At 37.1% G+C, this 19,401-nt stretch overlaps 1 protein-coding gene across 1 annotated transcript in view; it reads right to left on the bottom strand.

Annotated features, from left to right (window-relative positions):
• GRIK2 (glutamate ionotropic receptor kainate type subunit 2) overlaps nucleotides 1-19,401 on the bottom strand; it is a 653,415-nt gene that overhangs the window by 181,667 nt on the left and 452,347 nt on the right. The window lies entirely within an intron of this gene.

Consider the following 19,401-nt stretch of genomic DNA (forward strand, 5'->3'; position numbering starts at 1 on the left):
AGGACAAGGCCACAGCAGTAAAAAGCCTGAGATCAATATGATACTAGAGCGCCTAGGGATGAGGACAACAGCCATCAATATGATTGAAGTCACATCCAGTATGTGAGGGAACTAGTTGAACAAGGTAAGGATGAAGAGCCAAGTGAGGAACCTTGCTTGTAAGGCTCTGCAAGGCCCTATTAAAGATTATATGTTTAACTAAGGGGTAAGAGAATCCATGTATTAGCATATTTTATTGGGAGTGGGTGAAGCATGGTGTGACAGATTGTCCTGTAACTAAACCAGGGTGCAATTGGCTCTACTACTTACTATTTGACAATGGGCAAAACCTCTGGAAGCTTCTCTCTTAGAGAAAGACAATGCAAAGTGAAAAAGCTTAGGAGGCTGCCATGCCAGTCCATCTAGCAATGCAATCACCCTCCTCCCAACCCCGGGAGAACAACAGTCATCTCATGAGGGCCATAATACCTAAAGGAGTTTTGGACAAACAGCAATGTGTCAGCTCACTCATACTCATCTCAGATACAAGGCTAATTCCATCTTTCTTCCCATATCCTTTGACCTGGCCTAATCCTACTGTTTCATGCACACTCTAGCTTGATCAGTTTCCTGCTCTTCTGATGTTCCACTGTGGGAAAGAAGTCCTGCTCAAAGGTCAGCACCTTGTTCCACATCTTCATGCAATTTTTGGAATGTCCCTTTCATTCCTGCCTTACTGAACTATATCCTCTGTCCCAGAGACTCTCTTCAGTGTCACCCCCACACCCCTCAGGGACAGAAGCACATTTGGTGCCTTCCCTTGCCCCTCACTGTGGCCCCAGACCATTTCTTCCCCTGCCTCCTGAGATAATCTTTGCTTCCCTGAGGTTCATGCCACCCTCCTACACCCGGCTCTCTCTTTACAATTGCTGTTATCCAATGAAATTTGAATCAGAAGATTTACTAAGATCTGTGGGATAAGTGTGAAGAGAAGCCTTTATTTTTCTAATTTTTAGCAACTGGATGACAATTTTTCTCTCTTCCAAATCTTATCAACCTTCTCTATTGTATTCAAAATCCATTTGGATCAGCATGGTCACACTCAGTCCTTTTACCTCCTCATTGCCAAATCCTTCTCTCATTTAGCCTCCCTCTCCCCCATGATCAAAACTGCACTCTGCATTTCTCAGAAAATGATATACCTCTGAATCAGGATTTCTAACAGCCCATTAATCCAACTCATAGTTCAATCACACACATGCCTACAATTCTTCAGTTCCATAAAGACCTCTAACACAGTGATCTCCACATTTTGCCATTATCTATCAACCCCTTCCTCACTTCACTGTCAGCCCGACATCCCTTGGTCCACTAGTATAATTTCTATACTACATGCATTCTCATGCCCTTTGCCCGTCTTGTGCTGGGGTATTCGGCTTTACAAAACCATGCCTTATGGAAACAACTTTTTGTCTTTCCCATGCCTACTCCTGAAGAGTAGAACACTGCTAACTGTTTACACCTAAATTTAATATCCTTAAACATTTTATGGTAGTATCCATTTCCAACTCTATGAGATGAACATTTTATCCATTTTTCTTTATACTTACAGCTTCCCACTCTAATACTCAGTTAATTACCTCAGCAAGAAATTAAAAGCAATCACATGTGATACCTTTACCTTCAGACCACAAAACCCACCAGAGCCATTTATCTGTGCTCATTTTCTCTTTCCTTTGTCTATTGCTATGGAGGAATTGGCCCTGTGCTTATTGGACCAATCTCTACACTTACGTCCTGATTCTTTTATCAGTCAGGGTCCCAACACAGGATGCCACTTTGAGCAGAACAGTGATATTCAGTTGAGAAATATAAGCAGTATAAGGCAACTACAGGAGGGATCCATGAGGATAGAAACCATGACCTTGCTGTCTTCCCTTCCTTTGATCTCCTTCTGGGGCTTCCCATTAGTCAAAACCAATCAAAAGTCAGAGGGTACAGCAGTCTATTAATGTGATTCGCACAAGTCACCCTCCTGAGAGAGTGAAGAAGAGTAAAGAATGAATCTGGAGGGACAAAAAGAAAGATACAAAGCACATCCCCATCACCTTTCACTTGCTCCAAGACCTAATTAACTGAGTCATTTTCTCTCCCCTTAATAATCAATCTGTCTCCTTATATAGAATTAATTTCAAAGTATATGTACTTGTTCCAATAACCTGCTTCTCAGGACACTTTGTTGTTGTTTCTTTTCTACCTTATTCTAAATGTCGATGACTCTTAAGACTTGGTTATGGCCCCTCTCCCCTTCTTTTCTTAAAATACATCCCTAAATGATCTTACCCATACACATCAAATTCAATAACATCTTTATGCTGATGACTCCAAAATTTATATATCTGACCCAGACCTCTCCAAGTAAGTCTTGGGCACACATCTCCAGCAGCACTTGTCAGCACCACTTAGTCCTTCATAGACATCTCATATCCCTTAATTCCCCAATTGAATTCTTCTTTGTACTTGTACACCTTTTCAGTTCTCTCTGCTTTTGGAAAATGGAAAGTTTCCAGTTACTCAAGCCAGTCACTGAGGCATCATCCTTGCTTCCCTTTCTTTTTGCTCATTCACTACAGAGCAACAAAAATGATCTTCTTAGAGTATACATTGAATTATATCACCGCCACCACTTCAAACCATCCCTAGACTACCAATGCATTTAGAATAACATTCAAATTCCTTCTCGTGACCCCTGAAACCTGTTGTTCCACCATGTGTTTTCATCTTGATAAATGGTTCCAGCACTCACCAAAGTGATCAACTCAAAAGCTAGGGAGTCACTCTCACTCTCTGTTCTAACCTTTGGAAATCGTACAAGTTCTTCTGTCCAAACATATATTTTTTTAATACATTTATTTTATTTTATTTTTTGGCTGCATTGGGTCTTCATTGCTGCGCGTGGGCTTTTCTCTGGTTGTGGTGAGCGGGGGCTACTCTTCGTTGCAGTGCACGGGCTTTTCATTGCAGTGGCTTCTTTTGTTGCAGAGCATGGGCTCTACTGCACACGGGCTTCAGTAGTTGTGGCACACGGGCTCAGTAGTTGTGGCTCGTGGGCTCTAGAGCACAGGCTTCAGTAGTTGGGGTGCATGGGCTTAGCTGCTCCACGGCATGTGGGATCTTCCCAGACCAGGGCTCGAACCCATGTCCCGTGTTGGCAGGCGGATTCTTAACCACTGTGCCACCAGGGAAGCCCCAAAACGTATTTTGAACTCATCAATTTCTTCCCATCATCCCTGCTGCCACTGTGGTTCACGCAATTTTTATTTATCATCTGGATTCCTATAGTAGCCTCTTACCTCTCTTTTCCATTTATATGTCCCCACAGTCCACTCTCCATAGAAAGTCACAGAGATCTTGTGAAAAGTAAATGATTTTATCATGTACCTGCTTACAGCCTATCAGTGCCTTTTCACTGACACTAGAATAAAAGCAAAACTGCTTATGCTGGCCTTCAAGGCCCTGCCCGCTTTCCTCTCTAACCTTAGCTTCTCATTCCCCTCTCTCATCATGTCCAGGAACACTGGTCTTGTCCTCAAACTTGCCAAGCTCATTCCTGACCCGAGGTCTTTGCATCGCCTTCTTTTCTCTCCTTTTCTGACTGGGAGGATCTTTCCTAAGATCTTCACATGGCTGTTTCATTCTCATCATTCAGGTCTCTGCTCAAATATCACCTCTTCAGAAAAAACACACTATATATAAACTACCTCTCCCTTCTAAGTTACTCTCTAGTGTTTTACCTTGCTTTATTTTCCTCATAGCCCAATCTGAAGTATGTATGTATGCACATATGTATGTACGTATGTATATGTGTATTTATTTATTGGGGTGTGTGTGTTTCTTTCTTCCCCTACTGGAATATAAACTCTTGAGTGTGAAGACATTAGAGATTATGTCCATTAATATATTTCAGTGCCTAACTAAATGACTGGCAACTAGTTGATGTTCAAGAAACGTGTGGTAAATAAATAAAATATTCATCATAAAGGTTTATACTGTACCTTTCCCTCCCTGACCTCATCTTCTCTTTAAATTCTAAATATCCTGTTTTCTTGCAGTTCTTCAAATATCTTGCTATTTTCTGTCTCAGAGCCTTTTAACATATTGTTCTATCTGTCTATAATGCCCTTAAACATTGGTGAGCTTCCTTGCTTCCTTTAAGGCTCAAATGAAATGTGAAAACTTTCCTGGGTTCCTTATGTAAAGAGAATCCTGTTATTCTCTACCTCAACACTTTATTTTCTCATAATAATTAATTTATCTTCAATTTTTTATTTGTTGGCTTACATTCTTTTTGATTGTCCCACTTCCCTGGAATATAACAGCCACATTGATTCATTATAGTATCTCCAATGCCTAACACAATGCTTGGCATATAGTAGGGGCAAAGAAAATATTAATTAAATAAATGATAAATTGGTTAATTTTCTGACTCAATTATCTCATCTCTAAGTTGATTTACCAATGCTTTTAAAGTTGTTTGGAGAATTAAACAAAAGGTACCTGGCAGATAACTTTTTAATTATCATTTTATTATTTTAGATACAATAATTTTCAATGGATTTTTAATAGACTTTATTTCTATAGCAGTTTTAGGTTTACAGCAAAATTGGGTGCAAAGTTCAGAGTGTTCCCATATACCGCCTGCTGCCACACATGCCTAGCTTCCCCGTTTTCAACTTCCCCCACCAGAGTGATACATTTGTTATTTTTGATGAATCTACAATGACACATCACTATCATTCAAAGTCCATAGTTTACCTTAGGGTGGTACTTTCTATGGGATTTGTCAAATATATAATGACATGTAGCTCACCACTGTTAAGTATCATACGGAAGAGTTTCACTGCCCTAAAAATCCTCTGTGCTTTACCTATTCCTCCCTCCCTCCCCTCTAATCCTTGGCAACCACTAATCTTTTTTATTGTGTCTAGAGTTTTTTCTTTTCCAGAATGTCATATAGTTGGATTCATACAGCACGTAGCCTTTTCAGATTGGCTTCTTTCACCTGGTAATATACATTTATGTTTCCTCCATGCCTTTTTATGGCTTGATAGCTAATTTCTTTTTAGTGCTGAACAATATCCCATTGTCTGAATATAGCACAGTTTCCTTATCCATTCACCTACTGAAAGACAACTTGGTTGTTTCCAAGTTTTGTCAATTATGAATAAAGCTGCTATAAACATCCATGTGCAGGTTTTTGTATGGATATGTTTCAACTCATTTGGATAAATACCAATGCATTCTATTGTTAGATCATATAAGAGTCCATTTAGTGTTGTAAGAAACTGCCAAAGTGGCTGTACCACTGGCATTCCCACCAGCAATGAATGAGAGCTCCTGTTGTTCCACATCCTCATCAGCATTTGGTGGTGTCAGTTTTCTGGATTTTGTTCATTCTGATAGGTATGTAGTGATTTTTCATAGTTTCCTTAATTCACAATTCTCTAAGGAAAGATGATGTTGAGCATCTTTTCATATGATTCAATTGAGTTTTATTAGGAATATTTTACAGTTGTCATTTTTCAAAGAGGTTAAATAATTTTCGCAGGTCACACAGCTAAGAAGAGATAATAAAGAACCCCTAAGAAGAGGCCAAGAAGAGATGTGAACTCAGGTTTTCTAAATTCCAAGATACATACTTTTCCCACAATCTTCTATCATTTTCTATACCATAAGATAATTTGTGGAAAATCCATATATGCTGCATTTTTAAATGAAATTAGGTAAAACACATAGGAATCAGAAATTGATCTGTAACTAAATTCAAAGCTAGATATTTGGGCTTACCATAAGGTAAAAAGGACAGTTAAAATCCTGTCTAATTTTTATGTAATATATGATCACATACAAAATGTATTCCCCAGGGATACACAGAGTACTACAAATGTGACAGATGTAGTCCTCTTCCACCCTTGGGGATATTATACTCATTTTCCTCTCTTCCTGGACTCTTCCTGGACTCTTCCTGGACTTCTAATCTTTCAGGTTAGAAGATAACACATTTCCATGGATCACAATTTAAATGCCCTTGTTACCTTGGAAGAGGAGGAAACCTGCAGCTAAACAGCTTTCTTGTGCTGGGTATTCACAATTCAGGCATATTCAGGTCTCTCTTTTTCTGACTGTCCCACAAAAACTTTTGAATACTTTTACCATATTTACCATATTGAGTAGAGAGTGCTGGTTTACATGTATATCTTCTGAACTAGACTCGAGCCATTTATATGGCAAGATAGGTCCTTAAATTTGCATCAAAAGCACCCAACATCACCAGGTACATAGGAGCCTTGCCAATAAAATGACTGCTGTAGTGAACTGAATGGAAATAGACTGCTATGGTCAACTGGGGAAGCCAAGGGAACTTGGAGGAAAAATTTATGACAGCTAAGTTCCCCTATGGGGTTTGGGGATGGTGGTAACAAATCCTCAGGTTCCTCACTCACAGGCAGGGGGTTAGGGACTTGAAAAGAATATATCATGCTCCCCTGAAGAGGAGGGTACAGCTAGAGAATTTCTGGCTGGTGGAATGGGGACCAAAAGAAGCATTTTGTTACAATAATTAATTCTATCAGCTTCATACTTTGGTTTCAGCCAGTTTCTGATTTATAAGTAAATGGATGTGTATTTTATTTTTACTTAGAAGTCACAAAGGTTGACCATTTTCAAGTTCCATACACTAAGTAATAGCACTATCTAACATTTTCCAAGCATCTACTTACTGCCCAGCCCTGCTCTGAGTGCTTTCCTTGGATTAACTTATTTATTCCTCATTACAAGCATGTGAGTTCAATGATATTATTATTTCTATTTTACAGATGAAGAAACTGAGGGCAGGGGTGCTAAGTATTTTGCTTAAGGTCAACAGCCAGCATACAACCTAGGTGGTTAGACTACTGGATCACTTACTTTTATACTATACTTCCCACATTAAATGGTTCCTAGTAATAGTTTCCAAACTCCATACAAATGCATAATTACACAGAGCTCATTAGATAACTTAACATGCATTGTATGGCTTTATTATTTTTTCAATCAACTGGGATTAGCCAGTAATACACTGCACGCAAAATGGTAATACATTTACTAATTGAACAGTGCAATCAAAACAACACTGTAGAATAGAAGTAAATATATAATCCAAAATATTCATTTTCTACATGATAAATTATCTCTTTTCCAAGTAAGAGCACAGGTTTTTAACATAAAAATACTTCAAGAATTGGTTAAAAAAAAAAAAAAAAAAAGGAATTCCCTGGTGGTCCAATGGTTAGGACTCTGTGCTTCCACTGCAGGGGGCACAGTTTTGATACCTGGTCAGGGAACTAAGATCTTGGATGCCCCACAGTGTGACCAAATAAACAAATAAATAGGAAAAAAAAAAAGCATTTGTAAAAATAGCATATTTTAAGCCCAACAGATTTAGGTAACAACATATGAGTGTCTAAAAAATGTTTCTCCCCCATTTGCACTAAGTCATCATTGTCTCTCTCTACTTAAAATTTTTGTTCTGAAATATTTATGATACACCTTTCATACAAACTCACTGGAACACTGGAGAAAAATATGATGAACGTCAGTGATTACCTAAAAGTGTATAAGGAATGTGAAGGATATATGTGCACAAGATACAAAAGCGGAGCAAAAATTCCAAAAATTATTACGCGATTTAAATCTCACTAATCCAGCTTTTTGTAGGAACCATCGTACCTATTAATTTGATTTCCTTCACCTATCAGCTAATAAGGAAACTTCTGTCATAGGCAAATAAATTTGTTGGTCCTCCCGAGATGAAAAAGCCTATTTAGATGTATATTTTAAACAGGGTTTCATATCACTAGGAAAAAGATATGTTACTGAGTGCATCTTTTTAGTATTTACAGATCTCTACAATGTTTAATATCATTCTTCCCATATTCAATTCTGAGAAGTAAGACACACTTTTCCAGCTGTGATCCCTATCTCCAGCTACACTGTGTCACAAGATAGTTTACATCCAATTATGACTCTCCTTTAGACTCTCTTTCTCTGTTTCACACAGCACAAGGATAAATAATAACCTTGTGTAAGATAAGAAAAATGGTACCAGAAGCAATTATTGTGCCACATACTGAGTTCAATGAATAATGGGATAAAACTCTCCTGGGCAACTTTCCTGATTTCTCACATAGTCTTAAATCTCCACATCAGCATTTGCTAGAGGTAAAGGCACTTCAGTCCACTGGCATCTGTAATAAGGATTTGTCAGCATTTCTACTGTCAACCCCAGTTTTAAGGAACGCAATAACTCATATATTTTTATCTGTATCAGACTGGGATTAGGCACAGAATAAACCCAAAACGAAGTTCTGAAAAAGTAAAATATGTTTTAAGGTTAAGGGGATCAAAATATTTTATTTAAATATAATAAAACTTTATACTTTTAAGTGTATAATTTATATGTCCCTCAGCCTTTATCTAAAACCCTTATCTAAATTGTCTTTTTCATGTGATAACCCTTGAACTATCATTGTCTTCTTGTGATTTCAGAAGATTAGGGATATTAAGATGCAAATTAATTTTCTATGATATGTATAAAATATCCCCTACTATTACAACAGGACTAATAACTAATTTATTTATTTATTCAAATATATATCAAAATCTTATTATGCACGAGCACTTTTTTAGGCTCCAGGTATACAACGATGAAGAACAGAACAAAACAATACCTAAAAATTCCAGCCCTTATGGAGCTTCCAATCTAATGATGAATTTAAGGTTTTTATCTATTTTATAGAATCCTGTATTATTTACATGGCTACTTTGCTTCATTAATTACCAGAGGGAAAATATCACTAGAGAGTACATTTTTGAGAAACATGACTCTGTCTTGTTTTAGAACATTCTGGTGAATATCAGGACCTATGAAACAGTGGCCCTCAAATCATTTATGTGGGAAAACAGAAATGGATATTCAGTTAGACCCAGTCTGGTTTGGAATTTACCCTTATGACCAGAAATCTTTTAAAATTTGTTTGTGGCAACCAGCCGGAACTCCAGTTGTTTATGGGTAACAATATCCTTAACTATAAAGTATTTATATTTTATGAATTTATAGTTATATTGTTAATGACTCTTAATTTTTCCTTAATGAAGATAGGGTTGACAAAAATTACCTTTTTTAATAGCATTCATATGGGCCAAATGAAAAAGACGTATGGTTCCAATAATGACATCATATTAAAGTTATGGAGATTAAAACTTAAAACTGAGCAGTTTATATTTTCCCATGGAATCATTTATTTCTTTCTACTTTCTGAGCCTTATGTACCTACTCTTTGTATCCTATCACTGCCTTCACAGTGAAAGCATTAAATAATAATAACAGAGCAACTAGTTTACAGAGTGTAGAGATCAGGTAGGTGCTACAAAGTTGATTCGAAGTAGAAGGCTAATGAATGGGCAGCATGAAGGGCAGGGGCAAGGATGCTGCTGAAGTTCCTTTGAGGGAGATGAGCCAGCTCCTTACAACTATAGAGTTATACCTTAATATGAGAAAAAAAAAAAAAAAAAAAAGATCTCAACATCTTGCCCTGGGAAGCTCAAGAGAAGGCAAAGTGAAGAATCATGGTTTCAAAAGGGAGATTAAGGATAAAAGGACATTATCATACACAGCAATACCAAGAAGATGGATATTTCTTTAACAAATAAGTAATCAACTCACTGTAACTATCTGATTATGACTTATCCCACTGCTCAAACAAGCAATACCCCTGGATAGATTAAGAACACAATGAATGATGTGAACTTGGGAAAAAAAAAAAACAGCTTATGATAATAAGAATGTTTTCTCAGTACTAATATATGTTTTCAATTGGCATGTTTTGATTTTAATCGGCTACCACCATTCTTGTATGGAATAGTGACCTATAAGTAAAAACGGCAACTCCGATGATGATCAATAAATTACCATGCTTTTCTAAGAGAGTACATTGCAAGTTGTTATATGATGTTTAACAAGATGCATGCAGATATCTACATTTAATAACCTCATGTTAAAATATAAATGTAGAGGGTCCTTTGGCCTCCCTTTCTTAAAGCTGCCTCACTCTCGGCGCGTCCACGGCTCTGCCCCTTTGTCCCGCTCCCACGCCTCCGAAGTCACCCTGCCTCCCAAAGCCTCGGTGCCTTATCTCCGCATCCGTCCTTAATGCGCCTTGCGTTTCCCTCTCCTACCAATTAGTTCCCAGTCCTCATGACCTCACCCCTTGAGCTTCACCCTCACACAGCCCCTCGTCACTCTCCCAAACCCGGGGTGGTGGCGGGGAGGATCTTGGTGCCCCGCTCCGCCCCGAGTCGCCCCACCCCTCCCTTGCTCCGCATACCCCTCTCTCGGCCTCTGCTCTGCGTGCAGCCAGGGCCGCCCAACCGCCCCTTCGCTCCTCCCCTAAATAGTGTGCCCCGCCTCCAGGGTCTTTGTGGCTCGGCGCCTCGGAAATAAAAATATATATATATATATATATATATATATAAATGTAAAATATTTTTATTGTTCTCCATCCATTCATCCACCAATGTATCCATTCATGCATTCACTAATAAAATATCTATGCAAATTTTGTATACAGATTTCCAGAACAGAGGTCAGCAAAATGACTCTTAAAAACCAAATAGTAAGTATTTTTGGCTTTGTGGGCAATACATTTGCAACCACTCAACTCTACCATGGTAGAGAAAAAGCAGCTGTAGAAGCAATGAATAAGCTGGCAAAAACTGTCAGTTTTTAGAAATCAATTTTTTAGTAACTCTGGAATCTAATAAAAAACTCACAACAACCAAGGGAATGCTTTATGACAAGAAAAACTACAGAATTTTGGTAAGAGAGGTCTGTGACATATCAATTTACCCTGTTACTACTACCCTCCACTCCCCAACTCTGCAGTAGCCTTGAAGATGGCAGCCTGCATTCCTGATGCAGGTTGTGCATACCATAGGGCTCATTATGGGCCTATTCTCAAAGAACATAGTTCTGTGTTTTCACCTGTGTGATGATTCCGTGAAGGATCAGCTCAAGGATTTGCCTTTGTTTTGCCTACATAGGAGCTTCCCCAGGGCTGAACTTCCTTCATGGGTGTTTTTTTCATAAGCATTTGAAGGCAAATATGTTAGCCACTATTTCCTGAGCAAGAGAAAACAGCAGGAGCAAGAGATAAACAAGCTAAAATGCCTGGGATAGAAGGGATAGAAGAGGCTCGGAAAAGAGATACTTGGGACAATTAGGGTTATGAAAATCCTCAGCACATATTCAAGGAAATCTAGAAAGCCACATAAGTGTCTATGGCTGGATGTATGCTCAGAAAAGACCTGAGAAGACTCTAAGCATTTACCTCTGGCTGGACTTCAGTCTTTATGCAAGCAGAAAGGGAAGAAGGGAAGAATTGTAAACTGCCTGGCTAAACAGTGAGAGAGTGTCTCAATATACAAACAAACTATAAAGATGGAGAGAGGTTTTGTTTTCTGTTATTTTGTTCCAAGAGTTTAAGGAAATCTTTTTTTTTTTTTTTTTTGTGGTACGCGGGCCTCTCACTGTTGTGGCCTCTCCCATTGCGGAGCACAGGCTCCGGATGTGCAGGCTCAGTGGCCATGGCTCACGGGCCCAGCCGCTCCACGGCATATGGGATCTTCCCGGACCAGGGCACGAACCCGTGTCCCCTGCATCAGCAGGCGGACTCTCAACCACTGCGCCACCAGGGAAGCCCCATAAGGAAATCTTAATAAAATCAATAGAAGACCGCTAATCTAAAAACCTCACACTTCAGTGGCTCCACATAACAAAGAATTCAGACTTTACAAAATTATTTCAGCAAGGTCACTAAGCAAACAAACAACAACCACAATAGACAATAACAACAAATCCTGGGTTGGGGGTAGAATCTGACTTATAGGGTGGCTACATTATAATATTCAAAATGTCCATTTTTCAATAAAAAATTATGAGGTATGGAAAGAAACAAGAATGTACAGCCCATTTACAGGAACTGTCCCTGACAGAAACCAGACATCAGACCTACTAGTAAAAACTTAAATCAACTGTTCTAAATATGATCAAAGTAATAAAACTATATACAGAGAATCAAAACACACCATCAGAAAAAGTCTCACCAAATAGAGAACATCAATAAAGAAATAGAAATTATTAAAAAGAAACCAAATAAAAGTTATATAGCAAAAATTACGTAACAGAAATGAAAAATTCACCAGTAGGGTTTAATAGTAGATTTGAGCAGGCGGAAGAAACAATCAGTCAATTATTTTTGACTGAAGATCAGTCAATTGAAATTATTCAGTCTGAAGAGCAGAAAAAAAATAAATGAGGAAAAATGAACAGAGCTTAAAGGATGATGAAACACCATCACGTGGACTAAAAAAATGCGCTATAGTCTTCCCAGGAGGACAGGGAAGAGAAAAAGGGGCAGAAAGTATATTTGAAGAAATAATGGCCAAGTTCCCAAATTTAATAAAAAGTATCATATAAGAAACTCAATGAGTTCCAAGAAGAATAAACTAAAAGTAGTCCAGAGGAAGACACATTATAATCAAACTGTAGAAAGACAAAGATAAAGAGAAAATCTTTAAAGCAGTAAGAGAGAAGTCATATACAGAAATATTCAATAAAATGCCAATTCTCATCAGAAATCATGAAAACCAGAATGCAGTGGGTATTTAAAGTGTTAAAAGAAAACATTATCCACCAAGAATTCTACATCTGGCAAAACCTTCCTTCAAAAATGAAGGTGAGGGGCTTCCCTGCTGGCGCAGTGGTTGGGAGTCCGCCTGCCAGTGCAGGGGACACGGGGTCGAGCCCTGGTCCAAGCCCTGGTCCGGGAAGATCCCACATGCCGTGAAGCGGCTAAGCCTGTGTGCCACAACTACTGAGGCTGTGCTCTAGAGCCCGCCAGCCACAACTACTGAAGCCCGCACGCCTACAGCCCATGCTCCGCAACAAGAGAAGCCACCACAATAAGAAGCCTGCGCACCATGATGAAGAGTAGCCCCCACTCGCTGCAACTAGAGAAAGTCTGTATGCAGCAACGAAGACCCAATTCAGCCAAAAATAAATAAATAAATAAATAAATTTTTTTAAAAAAATGAAGGTGAAATTAAGACATTTTCAGGTAAACAAAAGCTAAGGGAGTTTGTTGCCAGTAGACCTGCCATAAAAGAAATGTGAAAGGGCATCATTTAGGTTGCAGTGAAAGGACACCAGAGAGTAAATTGAAGTCATAGGGAAAAATTAAGAACACAGGAAGATATTGCTACACAGGTAAATATAAAAACCCACATTATTTTCATTTCTGATTTGTAATTCCTTTTTTCTCATATATTAGTTAAAAGACAAATGCATGAAACAATAATGATAAATGTATGCTAATAGGTATGCATATATCAAGATGCAGTTGTGACAATAACAATGTAGAGGGGCAGAGCTATATAGAAGTAAAGATTTTGCATACAATTGAAATTAAATTGGTGTTAATTCAAACTATACGGCCATAAATTAAGATGCTAAGCATAAGTTCTATAATAACCACTAAGAAATTAAGCAGAAGGTATACAGTTAAAGAAAACAGAAGGGTATCAAAATAGTATACTACAAAAATCAATTTAAAACGCAAAATAAGGTACCAATGGAGGAACAGAGGAAAAAATAACATATAACACGTACAGAAAACAAATAGCAAAATGGCAGAAGTAAGTCTTTCCTTATCATTAATTACATTAAATATAGATGGATCAAATTCTCTAATTAAAAGGCAATGGATTTAAAACAAAATACAGGGGGCTTCCCTGGTGGCACCGTGGTTGAGAGTCCGCCTGCCGATGCAGGGGACACGGGTTCGTGCCCCAGTCCGGGAAGATCCCACGTGCCATGGAGCGGTTGGGCCCGTGAGCCATGGCTGCTGAGCCTGCATGTCCGGAGCCTGTGCTCCGCAACGGGAGAGGCCACAACAGTGAGAGGTCCGTGTACCGCCAAAAAAAAAAAAGCAAAATACAGGATCCAACTATATGCTCTCCACAAAAGACTCAGTATAGATCCAAAGACACAAACAGGTTGAAAGTGAAAGGCTGAGAAATATATTCCATGCAAACAGTCACCAAAAGAGTGACCACACTAATATAAAACAAAATGGAGTCTAAGTAAAAAATTGTTACATGAAAGAAAGAACATAGAATATTTATAAAAGGGTCAATCCATAAAGATAATATATCAATTATAATCATATAAGCATCTAAAAACAGGACCCCAAAATATATGAAGTAAAAACTGACAAAACTGAAGGAAGAAATAGATGATTCTATATTAATGGTCGGAAACTTCGACGTCCCAATTTCAACAATGGTTAGAAAAACTAAACAGAAAATCAATGTGGAAATGGGGATTTGAATGAACCAGAAAGAATAGAAAATATGAACAGACTGATTGATTACCAGTGATAAAACTGAATCAGTAAAAGACAGACAAACAAAGTCCAGGACCAGACAATCTCAGAGATCAATTCTACAAAACATTTAAAGAAGAGCTAACACCCATCCTTTTCAAACTATTCCCAAAAACTGAAGAGGAAGGAATGCTTCTTAACTCATTCTATGAGGTCAGCACCACCCTTATACCAAAACCAGATAAAGACACCACAAAACTGAAAATTACAGGCCAATATCACTGGTATACATAGATGCGAAATATTAGCAAACCAAATTCAATAATACATTAAAAGGATCATACACCATGATCAAGTGAGATTATCACAGGGATGCAAGGATGGTTCAATATCCACAGATCAATCAATGTGATACACCACATTAAAAAATCAAGAATAATAATTATACAATCATCTCAACAGATGTAGAAAAAGCTTTTGACAAAATTCAACATCCTTCCAAATTGAAAAGAAATAAGTAAAATTCTCACTTTTTGCAGATGACATGACACTCTACATAGAAAATTCTAGGGACACCACCAAAAAAACTGTTAGAACACATAAACAAATTCAGTAAATATGCAGGATACAAAATCAATATGCAAAAATCGGTCGGTTGCATTTCTACAAATAAGAATAAAGTATTATAAAGAGAAATTAAGAAAACAATCCCATTTACAATTGCGTAAAAAGGAATAAAATACCTAGGGATAAATCTAACCAAGGAGGTAAAAGACTTGTACTCAAAAAACTATAAGAAATTGATTGAAGAAATTGAAGCTAGCACAAACAAATGGGAAGGTATACTATGCTCATGGATTGGAAGAATTAATATTGTTAAAATGACTGTACTCCCCAAGGCAATCTATAGATTCAATGCAATCCTTATCATAATATTAAAGGCATTTTTCACTGAATTAGAACAAATAAGTCTAATATTGTATGGAAACACAAAAGATCCCAAACAGGAAAACCAATCTTGAGAAAGAAGGAAAAAACTGGACGTGTCATGGTCCCTGATTTCAAATCACACTACCAAGTTACAGCAGTCAGATGGACAGTATGATCTGGCACAAAAACAGATGCATAGATCAATAGAACAGAATAGATAGCTCAGAAATGAGCCCACACTCATATGATCAATTAATCTATGACAAAGGAGGCAAGAATGTACAATGAAGAAAAGACAGCCTCTTTAGTAAACAATGTTGGGAAAACTGAGCAGCTTCATGCAGAAGAATCAAATTGGACTACTTTCTTACATTATATACAAAAATATACTAAAAATGAATTAAATATGTAAGTGTAAGACCTGAGACCGTAAAATTCCTAGAGGAAAACATAGGCAGTACATTCTTTGACATCTGTCTTAACAATACTTTTTTGGATATGTCTCCTCAGACAAGGAAAACAAAAGCAAAAATAAACAAATAGGACTATATCCAAGTAAAAAGCTTTTGCACAGCAAAGGAAATCATCAACAAAATGAAAAAGCAGCATACTTAATGGGAGAACATATCTGCAAATGATATATCTGATAAGGGATTAATATCCAACATATGCAAAGTACTCATATAACTCAATCTCAAAAAAAAAACAAACAACACAATTAAAAAATGGGCAGAGGACCTGAATAAACATTTTTCCAAAGAAGACATACAGATGGCCAACAGAAACATGAAAAGATGTTCAACATCACTAATCATCAGGGAAATGCAAGTCAAAACCACAATGAGATACCACTTCACACTTGTCAGAATGGCTATCATCTAAAAGACAACAAATAACAAGTTATGGCAAGGATGTGTGGAAAAGAGATCCCTCAATGCACTTTTGGTGGGATTGTAAATTGGTGCCCCCCGCTATGGAAATCAGTATAGAGGTTCCTCAAAAAACTAAAAATTGAACTGCCATATGATCCAGCAACTCCACTCTGGGTATTTATCCACAGAGAAAAAAACCACTAATTTAAAAAGATATATGTAAACCAATGTTTATTGTAGCATTACTTATAATAGCCTAGATATGGAAGCAATATAAATGTCCACCAACAGATGACTGGATAAGTATTTGGTGTATATATATATATATATGAATATTACTCAGCCATAAACAAAAAAACCCTGGAAATCTTGCCATTTGCTACATTGATGGATCTAAAATGTACTTTGCTAAGTGAAATAAGTCAGAGAGAGAAAGAAAAATACCATATGATCCCACTTGTATGTGAACAAAACTAATAAACAAACAAAACAAAATGAAAACAGACTCACTGATACAGAGAATAAACGGTGCTTGCCAGAGGACAGGGGGCTGGAGGGTACAATATAGGTGAAGGGAATTTAGAAGTACAAACCTCCAGTTATAAAATAAATAAGCAATGGTGATGTAATATACTGCATAGGGAATATGATCAACAAGATAGATGGTTACTAGAGTTATCCTAGTAGTTATCCTGGTGATCATAATGTATGCAAATTACGTAGTACACCTGAAACTAACATAATACTGTACATCAACTATATTTCAATAAAATAATTTTTATAACTTAGTGAAAAGATAAACAACGCAGTTAAAAAATGGCAAATGTTTAGATGGAACTTCTCAAATCCCTTTTTTTACTTTATCCCATTCTCTTCTAAGAGCATGCTTTCTCTTTTCACTTTTAAATGATCATCCAGTAAGTCTGCTTTTATTCTCTTTTCTCCTTGATTATTATCTATAAAATGAATAAACAGGTCATATTAATATCTATCTATTCATTCATTTATTCATCCATTCAACAACCACTTAATAGATGTCCATAATGTTCCAGGCATTGTTCTGTGTCATGAAGATAAGAAGACTAATAAAACATGGTACCTACTCTTAAGGAACATTACAGTCTAGTGACAGAGACACAGAGACAGACAAATAAACAGGTAAGTACAATGCAAAGTCATAGGGAAATAGCATTTGAATTCAGTTCTCAGCCCTGGTTGCACATTAAAGTTAAATTAAATATTTTACAATTAAAAGTATAATGCTGATGCCTGTGCTCCACTCCCAGAGATTCTGATGCAGTTTATCTAGGATGCTACCCTGGCATTATTACTTTTAAAAAACTTTCTAGGTGATTGCATTATACACTTGGGTCAGTTTTATGGGTGTGACCTGTGTAGTTGCACAGGACCCAACACTCTGAAGACCTGTGTTAGGTTTAACACTCTGCTGGTGACCTTTTGAAGTTCTAAATAATTTTTTTACAGGAGATCCTCATTTTTCCTTTTCACTGGGGATGGAAGTGATGTAGCTGGTCCTCTATGCAGTCAGCAGTGAAAACTACTGCCTTAAAGTGGTCTAGATAGAAATATTCTTAAGAGATAAAATTATTCATGTGGATGCTGAAAAGAATAAACAGCGCTATATGATTTAAGTGAAAAGAGAGTGTGGAGCAAGAAAAATAGGGGGAGATGAGATCATGAGGACCTAAGTTAGGAAGTAGACTTTATTCCTATAAAATTCTGAAATACTATCTAAATATAATCACTGTTGATCATAAGTGCTTGAGTTGATATCCTGCTTAGAATGGCATTCTTTTTCCTAAGATTATTTTTAAGCATCTACCTAAACCAATTTTGATTCAGGAAATGAAGTTGAGGATTTGTCTTTCTATTGGCTTGGCCAAAAAGTTCGTTCTGGTTTTTCCATAAGATGGCATGGAAAAATCCGAACGAACTTTCTGGCCAACCCAATACAATAGTCTCCCTTTAGGTAATTTTTTTACTATTTAGACACTGGATGAATTTGAATGCATGTTTGGGAGAGAGAAAAGCAAACCAAAAGGAGGAAGATATGATTTGTCAAATGATTGCAATGTGGAGTTTTCAATCATTAGGATTCTGTTTCTTATAATTTAGTAAAACAATTAGAGTTTGGAGACTCTTTGGTCTTAGAAAGGAGGACTCAACATTAGCCATCCACTAACTCTACTTATGTTTCTCCAAAGACAGCTGAAATACACTGATAGAAAACTGGATTAGAATAAAGAACTGATACTAACTGGCTTTCTACCCTCATCACACCCAAAAGTTGATCAAATACTGGCAGTCTCTTCAGTGTGCCTGAATATGCATGTAAAACACGTGCCATGAGAATTATCCATCAATGATCAGTACTTAGCGGCACGTATCTACTGAAAGTTCTTTTTTATACAATGAATAGTGAGTATAGCTTTCAGCGGCTGCCTTTTGTAATCAATAAAATCAACAAATGTTTATTGAGTATCCATCATTTAAAAGAAAATACCCTGCTTTAGGACTAAGGTGCTTCTCCTAAGCATCTTTTGATCTACTTGAAATTCAGCACTTGCATGGGAAAATGTAAACTAATAATACAAGTTTTCACGTAAGTGCCTAAGAAATAAATTGAATAGAAAAAAGACCATTAGATGCCAGTTCAAGGAAAGTAAAGATGTCCCAAAATGGTCCGATAAATCATCCTAGAGAAAAGGGAATCAGAAAAATGGATTGTAGAATGAGTATAAATTAGATAAATGGGGAGAAGTAAGAGTTGTTCAATGCAAGAGAAATGAAGCGGCACATGGCCTGAAGAAGAGGAATGATGGTTTCTAAGAGGAAGATGTTCATAAACATGTTAGAAAGCCTTAGGGGAAAATATTAAACATGAGCACCATTCATTACTTATTAATTTTTAAATTACTTTATACCCATTAAAATGATCACTTATTGATAATTTTGTGCCAGGAACTATGTTTATATTTTCTAAATTTTTATCTCTAATACAAACTTTTAAGTTGCACATTATTATTATCCTCATTATAAGGTAAGGTAACTTGCCCAAGGTAAATCATCTACGAAGTGGCAGACTCAAGATTTGAACCTAGATTTTCTCACTTCCATTT

This window comes from Aethalodelphis obliquidens, unplaced genomic scaffold (assembly GCF_003676395.1).
Source record: "Aethalodelphis obliquidens isolate GAN/ISIS:26980383/991018 unplaced genomic scaffold, ASM367639v1 scaffold3, whole genome shotgun sequence".
Lineage (NCBI taxonomy): Eukaryota > Metazoa > Chordata > Mammalia > Artiodactyla > Delphinidae > Aethalodelphis > Aethalodelphis obliquidens.